Source organism: Colius striatus, chromosome 8, assembly GCF_028858725.1.
Source record: "Colius striatus isolate bColStr4 chromosome 8, bColStr4.1.hap1, whole genome shotgun sequence".
Lineage (NCBI taxonomy): Eukaryota > Metazoa > Chordata > Aves > Coliiformes > Coliidae > Colius > Colius striatus.
This window is the reverse complement of record NC_084766.1, coordinates 16,757,273-16,769,689: the sequence shown is the minus strand read 5'-3', so window position 1 is coordinate 16,769,689 and position 12,417 is coordinate 16,757,273. Positions and strand designations below refer to the sequence as shown.

At 39.9% G+C, this 12,417-nt stretch overlaps 1 protein-coding gene across 1 annotated transcript in view; it reads right to left on the bottom strand.

Annotated features, from left to right (window-relative positions):
• PCDH15 (protocadherin related 15) overlaps positions 1–8,409 on the bottom strand; it is a 495,784-nt gene extending 487,375 nt beyond the window's left edge. Inside the window, exon 1 of the mRNA XM_062000927.1 lies at positions 8,378–8,409. The gene's annotated coding sequence lies outside the window, so the exon portion shown is untranslated. The remainder of the gene's footprint in view (positions 1–8,377) is intronic.
• Positions 8,410–12,417: the final 4,008 nt, after the last annotated feature.

Below are 12,417 nucleotides of genomic sequence, written 5' to 3'. Positions count from 1 at the left end.
GGGTTGAAAATTAACGTATATAGATATTTTCTTGGTAATGTGTAATTGCACAGCTGTGATGCAAAAAGAGCAAGCCAGGTATAAAGGGAATAGAAAATAGTACAGAAGTACCATAATGCTATTACACAAATTACTTCTGTGCCTTCCTGTGGATATACTGTTTATAAACAAGGGAAAGACTATAATCAAGGAAAAAATCTCCTAAGAAGTTATCCTGACAACATATAGGAGGAGAGGGGAAAGAAGTCACAGCAGGTTAAATTTGGATTAGAACTGGAAGCACTATAAAGGTTAGCACCATCTGGTGACATTTTAAGAAGTTGGTCAGGCTACAAATAAATTCTCAGAGCGAGGCAAGATTTGCCCAGTGGTCATTGAGACGGCCAAGACCACCTGGGCTACAGTAAGGCTGCTGCTCCAGAGCAGTAGGGTTCGGGAATTCAGTCCAGACCAGGAAAGCAAATTACATTTTTTCTCAAACCCACAAGGCACTCCTGGATTAGGAGTCAAGCTAATGAAGTTTGGGGATGCCGGGTTTTACTACTGGGAAGTATTCCTAGTGCAGGATTGCTTTGAGGATTATATGTGGAAGGGGCTACAGGAGCAGATTTACAGATAATGGTGGCAATAGGCATGCCTTGGCCTAGAATTAAGGTAACACAATCACAAATACATTATTTTTCTACAACTGAAATATTTTATAAGTTCACTATGAAAACCATCTGAAAATCATCTCTCTTAGATGTTGTTGTTGGAAATTGCAACACAGATTGGGAAGTTGCATTCACGTAGCTGCATTTGCTGGGAAAAATACAATTTTGTTTGTCATCACACAAAGCTTCTGCTCCTCGGTGTCCAGTGCTAAATTCCTTCTCTTCGTCTAGATGAACAGCATGTCATTTTGACACACTAAGCTTCTGCTCATGAGTTCACAGTTTTCTATTTCATGATCAGTACAATTAAATCAACTCTAGCTGCTATAGTGTGTGCATTCTTTCTAAGGGAAAACTGTGTTCGTTGTTGCTTTGACATTAATATTCTCTTGAGTTCTGCTATTGGTTTTTTAAACTGAACAATCCTCAAAACTGTTTTCACGTGTAACTTCTCTTAGCAAAGCACTTGCCCTGTTCGCTGATGATGTGATGCAGCAGCATGAAGTAGGGGCCTCTCTCAAAAGAAGACTCTATCTTTGGTCATAATACTCTGCCAATGAAACTTCCTTTTTTGAGAAGTAACATCCTTGGCTGAAAAGAATGGGCCACCAGACTAGTGCTGTACAAGCCCAGCAACCTGGGCATTATACTGACAACAGAATAAAAAGTATGTATCTTCAGGTTGATTTTGTAACAAGCCTAAAGTTAGTGTTATGCTGTAGCTGAAGTTGTTTATGTGATGAGTATTTTTAGCTATCTTGTATCACTTCACATATTCCTAACATGTAGTGCCCTTCTACATCTGTCCCTCACGTTTCTTTAAAAGATTCATCTAGGACGGAGAATCCCCAAGATAATTCTTGTTATAGTGCTGGAGAACAAAAAAGCACCACTCAAAAAAAATCCGCAAATAAAAGTCTTTGTCCTTTCTTTGAGTCCTGATGTTAATTTTGCAAATGCCCAGGAGACTGGCTGGCTCCAATTCCCTTCCAGTCAGCCTCATCACAAAGCTGCTCCATCACTGGCAAATTGTTCAGAACGCAGAAGCATGTTTGTTTGCTGGTTTGAACAACTGAGAACATATTATGCATTCCCTGCATTATTTATGTTGGCTACTTATAAGTTGATTTTTATTTATTTATTTAAAGTTTCCATCTGTAGGCTCTGGCTACATTTCAAAATCTCCCACTTCAATCATGGATATCTGTTCTCCCTGAACATCTGTCCTTTAGGGTCCTATTATATGTAAGCTAACAGTGTCACAATTTTTGATCTTAATATATGTGTACAGTTTTCTGTTTGTTTTAAAAATCACCAGAATCAACCCATGACATTACAGCTTCCTTTCACTGAAAAAAAAAAAAAGAAACAAAAATAATTGTTCAAGTCCTCATAACTTTTTCAGTCCTTACAAAAATGCTAACATTTTATTTGCAGTGACACACCCTAGGATCAGGAAACATTTTCCATTGCTCTAAATCTGTTATAAAAAACAAGTCTCCAAAAACATGTTAGTTTAGATGACTTAGGGTCTCATATTCAGAATCTTCTTTTAATCTGCCTTTTTTATTATTTCATCTAACTTTTCTACTAGAGTAAGAGATCTTCATAAGATTATATTATTAAGATGCTTTAAAATTCAGAATGTAATTTGGGATTTTAGCACCTGTGCTCTATATGGCTCCAAACATTTTGGATCCTAACATATCTAACATTATTGTGTCATGAATGTAAATTCCACCTGGTGCACCCAAGTGTCACGAACTACCTTCCTGTTAAAAGGATTAATCCATCTAGTGATGTCCACAGAGCAACACAAAGGTATCAGCAGACTGTGGATAAGCAACAATAATTTATCTCAATCTTCCCCTGCTAACTGTATCAGTAGCTATGGAACATGTGTTTCAACACATATAAGCCTGAAGATTTGTTGCCCAATTCTGAATACCTTTACTATAACTTTACTATTAGTGTACTGTATCTTTACTATTATTATGATTTGCCATAGGAGATGACAGCAAGCGCAGGTATGTTCCAAGCAGGTCTTACACTCTGCTTGTTTTTTACTTTCTATGTTTTAAATGTAGCTCTGAAGAGCCTCTGTAATCCACACGTAGCTGATGACTTACGCACAGATCTGTATGAATTATTGTTTCCGTTGTCCTGAGTTGGAGGGAGCAGAAATGCAGATGCAAAAGTTTCATTCTCTGAAAGAAGACACCTCTTCAGCTACTTTCAAGTAAATGCTAAGCACAGAAGCTTTAAATGCAACTAATGGATACAATGTGGGCACTAGACCGTAGGCTTGTGAAAGACCACATGGGTCACCAATCCCCACGAACAGCAAGCAAAAGCCTAATAAATGCTAAGAGCAAGATGTCTTACAGGATGCCATAGTCTGCCCTCTCAATTTACTACATGTCATAAAGTAACATTCCTGTAAAACACACATCTTTACAAAATTAATTTATCATCTTTTAATGAAAAGTCTCAAAAATTACAGTATATAACAGGAAAAGGGGAGGAGGGGTATGACTGACAGTCACCTTAGCATAGCACTCTAAGGTGACTGAATGTCATCTGTAAAAAAACGTCTGTAAGATTCTACAAGATCAGTCCCACTATGTTGGAGGAAGGGAAACATCTCAGAAATCAAGTAAACATTGAGGCAAAAAGGTCCTCCTGGACTTCTTAGGCAATTTGTGAAGTCTCAAGCCAGAAGAATCATCAAATGCAGTATTACTGTAAAACAGTAAGTATCACGGACAGATAGTTGAAGACTGTTTCCTTTAAAGCTTGGAGACACTCATAAATTGGGCACCCAGCTGCCAGTGTTGCAAACTGTTACTGAGAAATGCAGGTGTGCTTACACTCAGTAATCTCATCCCTCCCATAAACTTCATCTTGAAAAAATGGTGGGTTTGTGTCTCAGCTGTGTTTGGAAAGCCCTTCGAGAATTTCACTCATCTGCTTGGTTAATACGTTTTCTTCTAATTTCCATTGTTAACATACTCAAGACAAACTTAAGTCCATTAGCTTTTCTATCAGTATTATTATGTTCTACTGCCTCACTCATACTTGAACCCTGAACATGTTTTCAAAAAGTAAACATCTCTTTATTTTGCTACAAAAGCAAGCAAATCCTTATCAGTCTGTAACGGGGAGGTACAGAGGCACACCATGCAATCACTCATCCTTCTTTACAACTCTCCAAGTTTAAACAGTTTTTCTTCTGATGAGAAATAAACAAAGCACATTTGGTAGTTTAAATGAATCTTGTACAACTGGGCAAATACTTCTCTGTTCCTACTTGCTAGGCACAGTCTCAAATCCCTTTCAGCAGTTTGGGGTTTTTTGTAGTAGCTCCATCAGCAATGGCTCCTTGGTCCTCTCATTCCAAGCTCCATAGTCACCTACTAACAGCCCTTCAGGGGAAGGTCCATCAAGCCCAGCAGTCCCTCCTTGGCAGCAGTAGCACCCAAGGAAGAGCAGAGCTATCCATCCAATAGGAGAACTACCCAAAACTCCCACCTGACCCCCAAACACTTGCAATTCACTCACTTCCTGAAAAAAACATGAAGTCTTTATATTTTTCAGGCTCTGTTATGCTTTCCTTCCATAACTGTCTTGTTGCTGTCTGCACCTACTTGAAAGGCTAGCACTCACCTCCCACTGTAACTTGGGCTCCACAACTCCCCCAAGTAGAGGAGACTCATTCCTTGTATGTGCTGTACACTCTCCACCCTCTCATTTCACTCCCTGACTCTGATCCTGGAAACGTCAGTGGGTCCTTGCTCACTCTTGGAAGCCCTCAGGAGCTATCCAGACCCCCGTTTCCTTCCCATGCCAAGGAATGCTACTCTATTTCAGCACTCCTTGGTTTAAGTATGTGTCACACTTTCCATCCTCCAAACTTTCCTTTCTCCTGCTATACCTTCTCGAGACAAAGAAACAGAATTCTACACTACTCAAGATGCAAGAAAAACATAGGCTTACGGGATATCAATGGGACACTTTCAGGGTATTTTTGTTACCTTTCCTGTCATACTACTTGTTTTTATAATCACTACTGACACTAAAATTAACATTTTCCAAACTAAAGTTAACATTCTCAGAGAAGCATATATTTTTATATTTTACAGCTCTATTCTACAGCTCACCGTTTTGGTCAGTGAGTGGCAATGCTCAGCTCAGCATTCATCACCTCATGTGTGGGATTTTTGTCCTCTTCACTTTGCATCCAGCTCTAGTGAATTTCATCTGTCATTGCCTTGCCCAGGCACTTTGTTTTGATCAATCCTTCTGCAGTTTTTCACAGTCAGCAGTCATCTTTACTTCTCTGAATAAAAGCTTCATCAGCACACTCTGTCATCTTTTCCAGTTCATTTATCAGTTGAGTATCACAGGTTTAAGCACAGATTCTTTGGAGACCCTACTGCTGTCATCCTCACACTCAGAAAACCAATCAAGTTAGTCCTACCTTCTGTTTCGTATCTTTTGACCAATCTTTTATTGATCTCTAGAGCATTCCTGTTATCTGACGGAAATGTAGATTCTTTGGTGTGCCATAATGAAATATCTCTTTCTCATGCTTTTGCCTTTAACCACTAATCCTCAGAAAGTTAGCCATAGAGTATAGTACACCTGTAGCACACTGGAGAGGGCCCACTTTGGGGTTTATTTGCCTCTTTTTACCACTTTGGCATGACTCTGGGGCTGTTACTCTGGAGGTGGGTTTCTGCTAAAATGCCTCTTATTTTCCTTTATCTCATTAGTTTTAGGGTTCTTCAACTAGAAGAAGATATGATGAGAGATGACCCTGAAAGCCTAGTTTCAGTGAAAGTTTCAGGGTTTCTGAAGCCCTCCAAGAAGCTGACCTAAAAGACACTGAGCTCTTCTGCTAGTCAGCACACACCTGTCAGTGCCACATAAGTAAGATACTCCATATATTTTGCCACACACTGGACTCCCACACCATGTGCTGGCTCTGACTGTAATTCTTCTGTGAGGTGGGAGGAGCACTGATTGCATTCCTTTGACTTTGTACCAGGTTGATCTGACCTGTAGTAAGTGTCTTGTGCACTCCTCTCTCCCATAACCAAAACTGTATAGTTTTATCCATCAACAGTTTTTACCTCCTGGGCCTCCCCTTGCTTCATTATGGTTATTGCTCTGTCTCCAGCTTTCTATCTTTAGCTGAGCTGCTGCTACAGCTACACTCATCCTCGATAAGGTTTCTTACCTCAAAGTAACATGACGGCTCACTTAGTGCCCGTGATATCCACTGACTTGTTTTCAGTTTTTCTGTTTTATTTCCAGGTTTTTAGTTTGTTGGGGGATTTTTGGAGTGGAGGTAGCAGATGGGATGGTTACATGAAGATCACTTCCTCAGCTGCTACAGTAACACATTCCTATCAGAATTTATAAAATTTTAATACCTAAGCTCTAAACTATTTGGAGTAAATTGCAACTCTTTGGTAGACAGGTGTTCATTAAAATTATGTAGATTATGAAAGCTTCAGCTATGTGCTACAAGCAAACACTTTTTTTTTTTTAAACTGCAACTTCCCTGTGCTGAAACTCTTGTTTATAGCAAAGCTCCCTGTGATTAGTCCCTAACAGAATGGCATCGTGCTTATTATTATTAATTTTCACTCTGTTTTTGTTATACTAATCCACAAAGTCAATGAAAATTCTTCTTTATGATACTTCTGTCCTTCACAGCATTGCAGGAGTTTAAAATCTGTATCAAAGACCTTATGCCAAGGTTACTAAAGGAAGTATTACAGAGGACTGGTCACAAGATTTGTCCCTTACAAATACTTCTAATTACTCACCTGTGCCCTGGTAACTCACCTCTCACTACATAATGTCACAGTATTTTCCCAGCTCCTTATCTGATTAAGACAGCTTCTTATAATTCCTGGATTAATCTGCACCATCTCTACTTCAAATAATAATTTCCTTTGTGAACTGTACTGAATGAATGCTTCATCTAAATCCAGATAGCTTAAGCCCATGACATTATTGTGCAATGTGCCTTCGTGGACAAGAAGGCCAATGGCATCCTGGGATACATCAAGAAGAGTATGGCCAGCAGGTCAAGGGAGGTTCTTTTCCCCCTCTACTCTGCCCTGGTGAGGCTTCATCTGGAGTGCTGTGTCCAGTTCTGGGCTCCTCAGCTCAAGAGGGACAGAGAACTTCTGGAGATAGTCCAGCAGGACCACCAAGATGATCAGGGGACTGGAACATCTTCCGTATGAGGAAAGGCTGTGGGAATTGGGGCTGTTTAGTCTAAAAAAAAGGAGATTGAGGGGAGATCTTATTAACATTTATAAATATCTAAATGATGGATGTCAGGAGGTTGGGGCATTCCTTTTTTTTTATGGTATCTAGCAACAGTACAAGGGGTAATGGGATGAAGCTGGAACACAAAGTTCCATTTAAACATAAGAAAAAACTATTTTACTGTGAGAGTGAGGGAGCCCTGGCACAGGCTGCCCAGGGAGGGTGTGGAGTCTCCTTGCTTGGAGGTCTTCAGGACCCACCTGGATGCCTTCCTATGTGACCTGGTTCTGATCTAAGTTGACCTGGTTCTGCAGGGGGGGTTGGACTAGATGACCTCTAAAGGTCCCTTCCAACCCCTGCCATTCTATGATTCTTTGACTCTATATTGTACTCTGAGATGCTCACTATCTCTGCAAAAAGAAAGTTAGCCTGACAACATCACCTTCTGATCAGGATTTTGTATTTTATCCCACTTTTCACTTATATTCCTGATTACTCTTTGCTCAAAACCTCTCCTAAGTCATCACACAGTGCTGAAATAATCTAATTTGCATGTGCTTTTCAGGATTTATTTTTTTCTCTGTTTGAATATGCGTTAGTATTCCCCAGAGTGCATTATCCCCATACTGGAACAACTATGAGGAGCTTTTGCTGACTTTTAAGACTTCTGGTGACCAGAGTTAAATCAGAAAGGTAACACATTCTGTTTCTACAAAGGAAGTAACTACCATAACCCAATTCCTGTGCTTTACTCATAAATAAATCACTCATGACAGACTCACAACAAAAGCTCCAAGAGGTTTTCATTTCCATCTAAGTTCAGTTCAACTTTCCAAGGAAAAAGAATCTGACATATTTCCACCTTCTATCTTACTACTATGTTTGAAGTCACAGCTAGAAATTCACACATAAAAACATGGGTTATGAAGAGAGGCAATTCTGATCATGATATGTATTTCCAACTCTTCCGTGTGGTATAGCAAAGTTGCTGAGCCATTTTCCATCTTGTGATTCAAATCAGTAATTAAATTCTTAGTACTATGGAGAGTGCAGTGGCCATAATTCCAAAAGCCTCTTAAGAACAGATTTTCTATAATTTCCCCACAACATTTTCTGAGTTAATATTTCAAGGATACAACCTTTGATCACAAGTACATAATAGAAGAATTATTCCTAGTATATAAGTCTATACAGACATCTTAAAACATTGCTACTAAATGTAAAAACAGAAAACTAAAGATAAAGAATACAAGGAAATAAGATGTCATTTTCAGGAAATACAGTGGACTAAGCAGTAAATGAAAAAAAAAAACCAACCCATCCAGAGGTGAATTGAGCCTCAAGGAATACAAGATATTAAGTGGATTATTGGAGAGAGTAATTTGAAAATCACTTTCACCAAAAGCACATCCATATTATAATGGAAATTACGGTACCTTAATTGCACTTCTCAGCCATAATTGTTGAGATTTTATGTTGGTCTGGAAAACAGAAAATAGAAGATTAATATTAATGATATTGTTCATTTTTTAACCACTGATTAAGACCAACTAATATCACATATTGTTTATTAAAATAGTTCTTCCAAACAGAGAAGAGCAGATTATACAGCTTTTGATATTTACTATTTTATTCCTGATAAAGGTAGCTCTGAATAAGAAAAATAACAAGAACAAATACCTGATGTTTCCATTAAAGTAGTTTACACATTTTCATGAAGTCTGTCAACTCAGAAACCAATGAAAAATTCATTAAAACTTTCATTCTTATAAAATATCTACCCTAAATCATATCTATCAGGCATTTACCTGTAATTTGTTTGGATTCAAACATATTCTCTGCCCTTCCCTGACCTAAAATATTGCTCAGTAAAAATGCTGTTGTGCAGCTCTTTGCTATGTGTGAGTTCTCCCTGGGATAGAGAACATAGCTGGTAGATGTAGGAGTATTTGGGGTGCATTTCTCCAGTGTTTCCCCAAGTGAGACTGTGCCATGAAGGAAACAAGGAATGCCCACAAAAGCTAAGGGATTCAAGAAGCATTTGGGCCTCCAAGTATAGACTTGTTGGGTTTGGAGATTTCATTACACTCACAGCTCCAAGGTGAAACACGGAAGGGCCTCTGCCAAGGTGGGCACAATGCCTCCTGATGGTGTAAGACATGGCATAGCAGGGGACACGGGCATTAGGGATGCATCGGTAAACTGTAGTCAGTGGCTATGCTCCCATTTTTCCCCTCTGCAGGTATCTCTCTGGTTTCATGCTGGCAACATCTTGTGCCAAACTTTTGGAACTGCGTAAGTTCACAAACTACCAGCATGGTGGTAGCTACACCAATGAATATTGTTATTTGTATAGTTTACAGACTCATTGAGAAAGTGTGACTGTACATTACTCACATTAAATAGAGTTAAACCTAAATCAAGACTGCAGCTCTGAATGTTTCCACATTTCAAAGTTATACACTTCAAAGTCATTGAGATAGTCTGGAGAAAGGAATACCTTCCTGTAATGGAGGAGGATTGAGCTAGACACCTATGAATGAAAAGATGGTTATCAGGGGGAGTCACTATGGATTCACAAAGGGGAAATCCTGTTCAGTAAAGAGTTATCAAGATGATCAAGGAACTGGATTATCTTTCTTATGAGGAAAGGCTGCAAGACTTGGGCCTGTTTAGTCTAGGAAAGAGGAGACTGAGGGGGGACTTTACCAACATTTATAAGTACCTAAAGGGAGGATGTCAGGAGGATGGGGCAACACTTGCTTCTGTAGTGTCCAGTGACAAGACAAGGGGTAATGGACAAAAGCTGGAACACAAAACATTCCACTTAAACAGAAGGAAAAACTACTTTACTGTAAGGGTGAGGGAGCCCTGGCATAATCTGCCCAGGGAGGGTGTGGAGGTTTTTCAAAACCCATCTGGACATATTCCTGTGTGACCTGACCTAGGTGGTCCCGTTTTAGCTGGATGGTTGGACTGAACAATCTCTAAAGGTCCCTTCCAACTCCCACCATTCTGTGTGCTTCTGTGTGTGATTTTGCAGGTTGCTGCTTTCTCTTTTACTGTAGTATTTATTAATCTACATAATAGGACCCAATTATCTTGAATATGCAAAAAGCTATGGCTGGACCAATAAAAGAACAGAACTTTTTCTCAGGGCTGTTAATTGACAGCACCGCTGTGTGTGTGACTATGTAATTTTTCCCCAGAACAGGTCTGCTTGACCAAATAATTTCTCTCTACTATGTACATACACATACATACATATATATGTATAGATAGACATAAAACAAGCACACACAAAAAGAAAAAAGTACAACTAGGAAAAAATAAAGAACAAACAATATGCAGTTTCTTACAACAAACATTTGCTCATATTTCTGAAGACATCAAACAATTCTACCATATTTTAAGAAAAAAATATATTATTTTCAGCATACATATTACTGAAATTTACTATTCAGAGAACTCCTATTCTTTCCCTTAAACAGAGCTACTATAAAATTGAGAAATTGAGGATGTGAGGATAGCTGCTCATTGAGCAACCACACTAGTCTGTAACAAGCACCCCAACCAACACCATGGTTATCACTGATTTGACGTTCCATCACAGTAATTCCACATATTTCACACACAAAAAATCCACAGTATTAAGACTGCAATGAGTTTGGCTAGAGGATGTCCAGTTTTCCATACACATAGTAGAGGAAGGGGAACAAAAATAAATTGCATTGCCATGGGAACTGAGTTTACTACTTTCTTTACTAAGAGATTAATGCCTATTGTCAGCAGATTTTATGATAAATGATGGTTATTTTGCATTTTTGTAATGAAGATGCATCGTCCTGTGTGTTGTTCACCCACTGTAGAACACTTCCTCTAATCATCAATGGCTTTTACTACTGTATAGTATTTTACAAAAATAGTTATGGGTATTTTTTTTTAATCAGGCTGTTTAGATTGTGACTGGTTTAGATCTTAACATTAAAAAAGGGACAAATTTCAGCTCCAACCTTTCTACAGATCTAGAAGACAGAATCATACAATTATTTTAGTTGAAACAGACCTTTAAGATAAATCAAGTCCAACCACTAACTTAATACTTCCAAGCCCACCATGTCCCTCAGCACCAAATCTACATAGCTTTTAAATATACCCAGGAATGGTGACTCCACCACCTGCCCTGGGCAACCTGTTTTAGTTTTTAAAAACCCCCTCAGTGAAAAAAGTTATTTCTAATGTCCAATCTAAACCTCCCCTCATGCAACTTGAGCACATTTTCTCGTGTCCTATAATTCATTACTGGAGATAACAGACCAACTCCCCCACCTCACTACAACCTCTTTTCAGGTAGTTGTAGAGTGTGATCATGTCTTCCCTCAGCCTTCTCTCAGCTGCTCCTCACAGACTGGCGCTCCAGACTCTTCACCAGCTCTGCTGCCCATCTCTGGACGTTCTCAATGTCTTTCTTGTAGTGAGGGGCCCAGAACTCGACACAATATTCCAGATGCAGCCTCACCAGGGCAGAGTACAGGAGTAAAATCACTTCTTTGATGCTGCTGGTCACACTATTTCTAATACAAGCCAGGATGCTGTTGACCTTTTGTCATGGCTTGACATGACAGCGTTTTCTGGTAAGGGGGAAGAGCCTGTAAAGACGGCTCCTGTAAGAAGTTGCTCGAAACTCTCCCCAGCTCTGAGCCAGACCCACTTAGGGGCTGAGCCAATTAGACGCCTCCATGATCACTTTTTAAGAAGAAGTCAGAAGAGGAGGTTTCTTCCTTCATCTTCTTCCTGCTTCTTCTTCTTCTGTCCCTTCTTCTTCTGGCTGGTGGTGCTGCAAGGAGTAGGAACACTGAGAGAAACAACCATGCGGACTCCAAGGTCAGTGATGAAAGAGAGGAGGAGGTGTACTGTAGCAGAGACTCCCCTGCATTCTACGGAGAGGACTGGTGAAGCTGAGATTTAGTTTCATTTCTTTAAAGACCCCACATCAGTGGTAGAGACTCATTTTGATAATGACCCTGTATCAGGGGCAGAGACTCATTTTACTGAAGTTGGCCCTGGACCAGGGGCAGTGATTCCCTTCATTAAAGGCCCCGAGCCAGGGATAGTGACTATGGCTGGAGGAGGCCGTGTCCCATGAGAGGGACCAAATCACTTCACTACAGACCCCAAGCCAGAGATAGTGATTTTCTTCTTTAAAACTAAGGTCGAAAAAGGCCATGTCCTGTGGGAGGAAACCTTTATCACTACAGCCGGAGTAGGCCATGTCCCAAGGAAGGGACTCAATATTCACAGCTGTAACTGTGGGAAGGAACCCACGACAAAGCAGCTCATTAAATTTGTGCCCAGAAGAGGCCATGTCCGGAGGGAGGGATCCTCTATCTGCAGAAACTGCAACCATGGTGAAGAATCCACACCAGAGACATTCACTACGGACTGTGTCCTGTGTGAGGGAACCTGTATTGGCAGA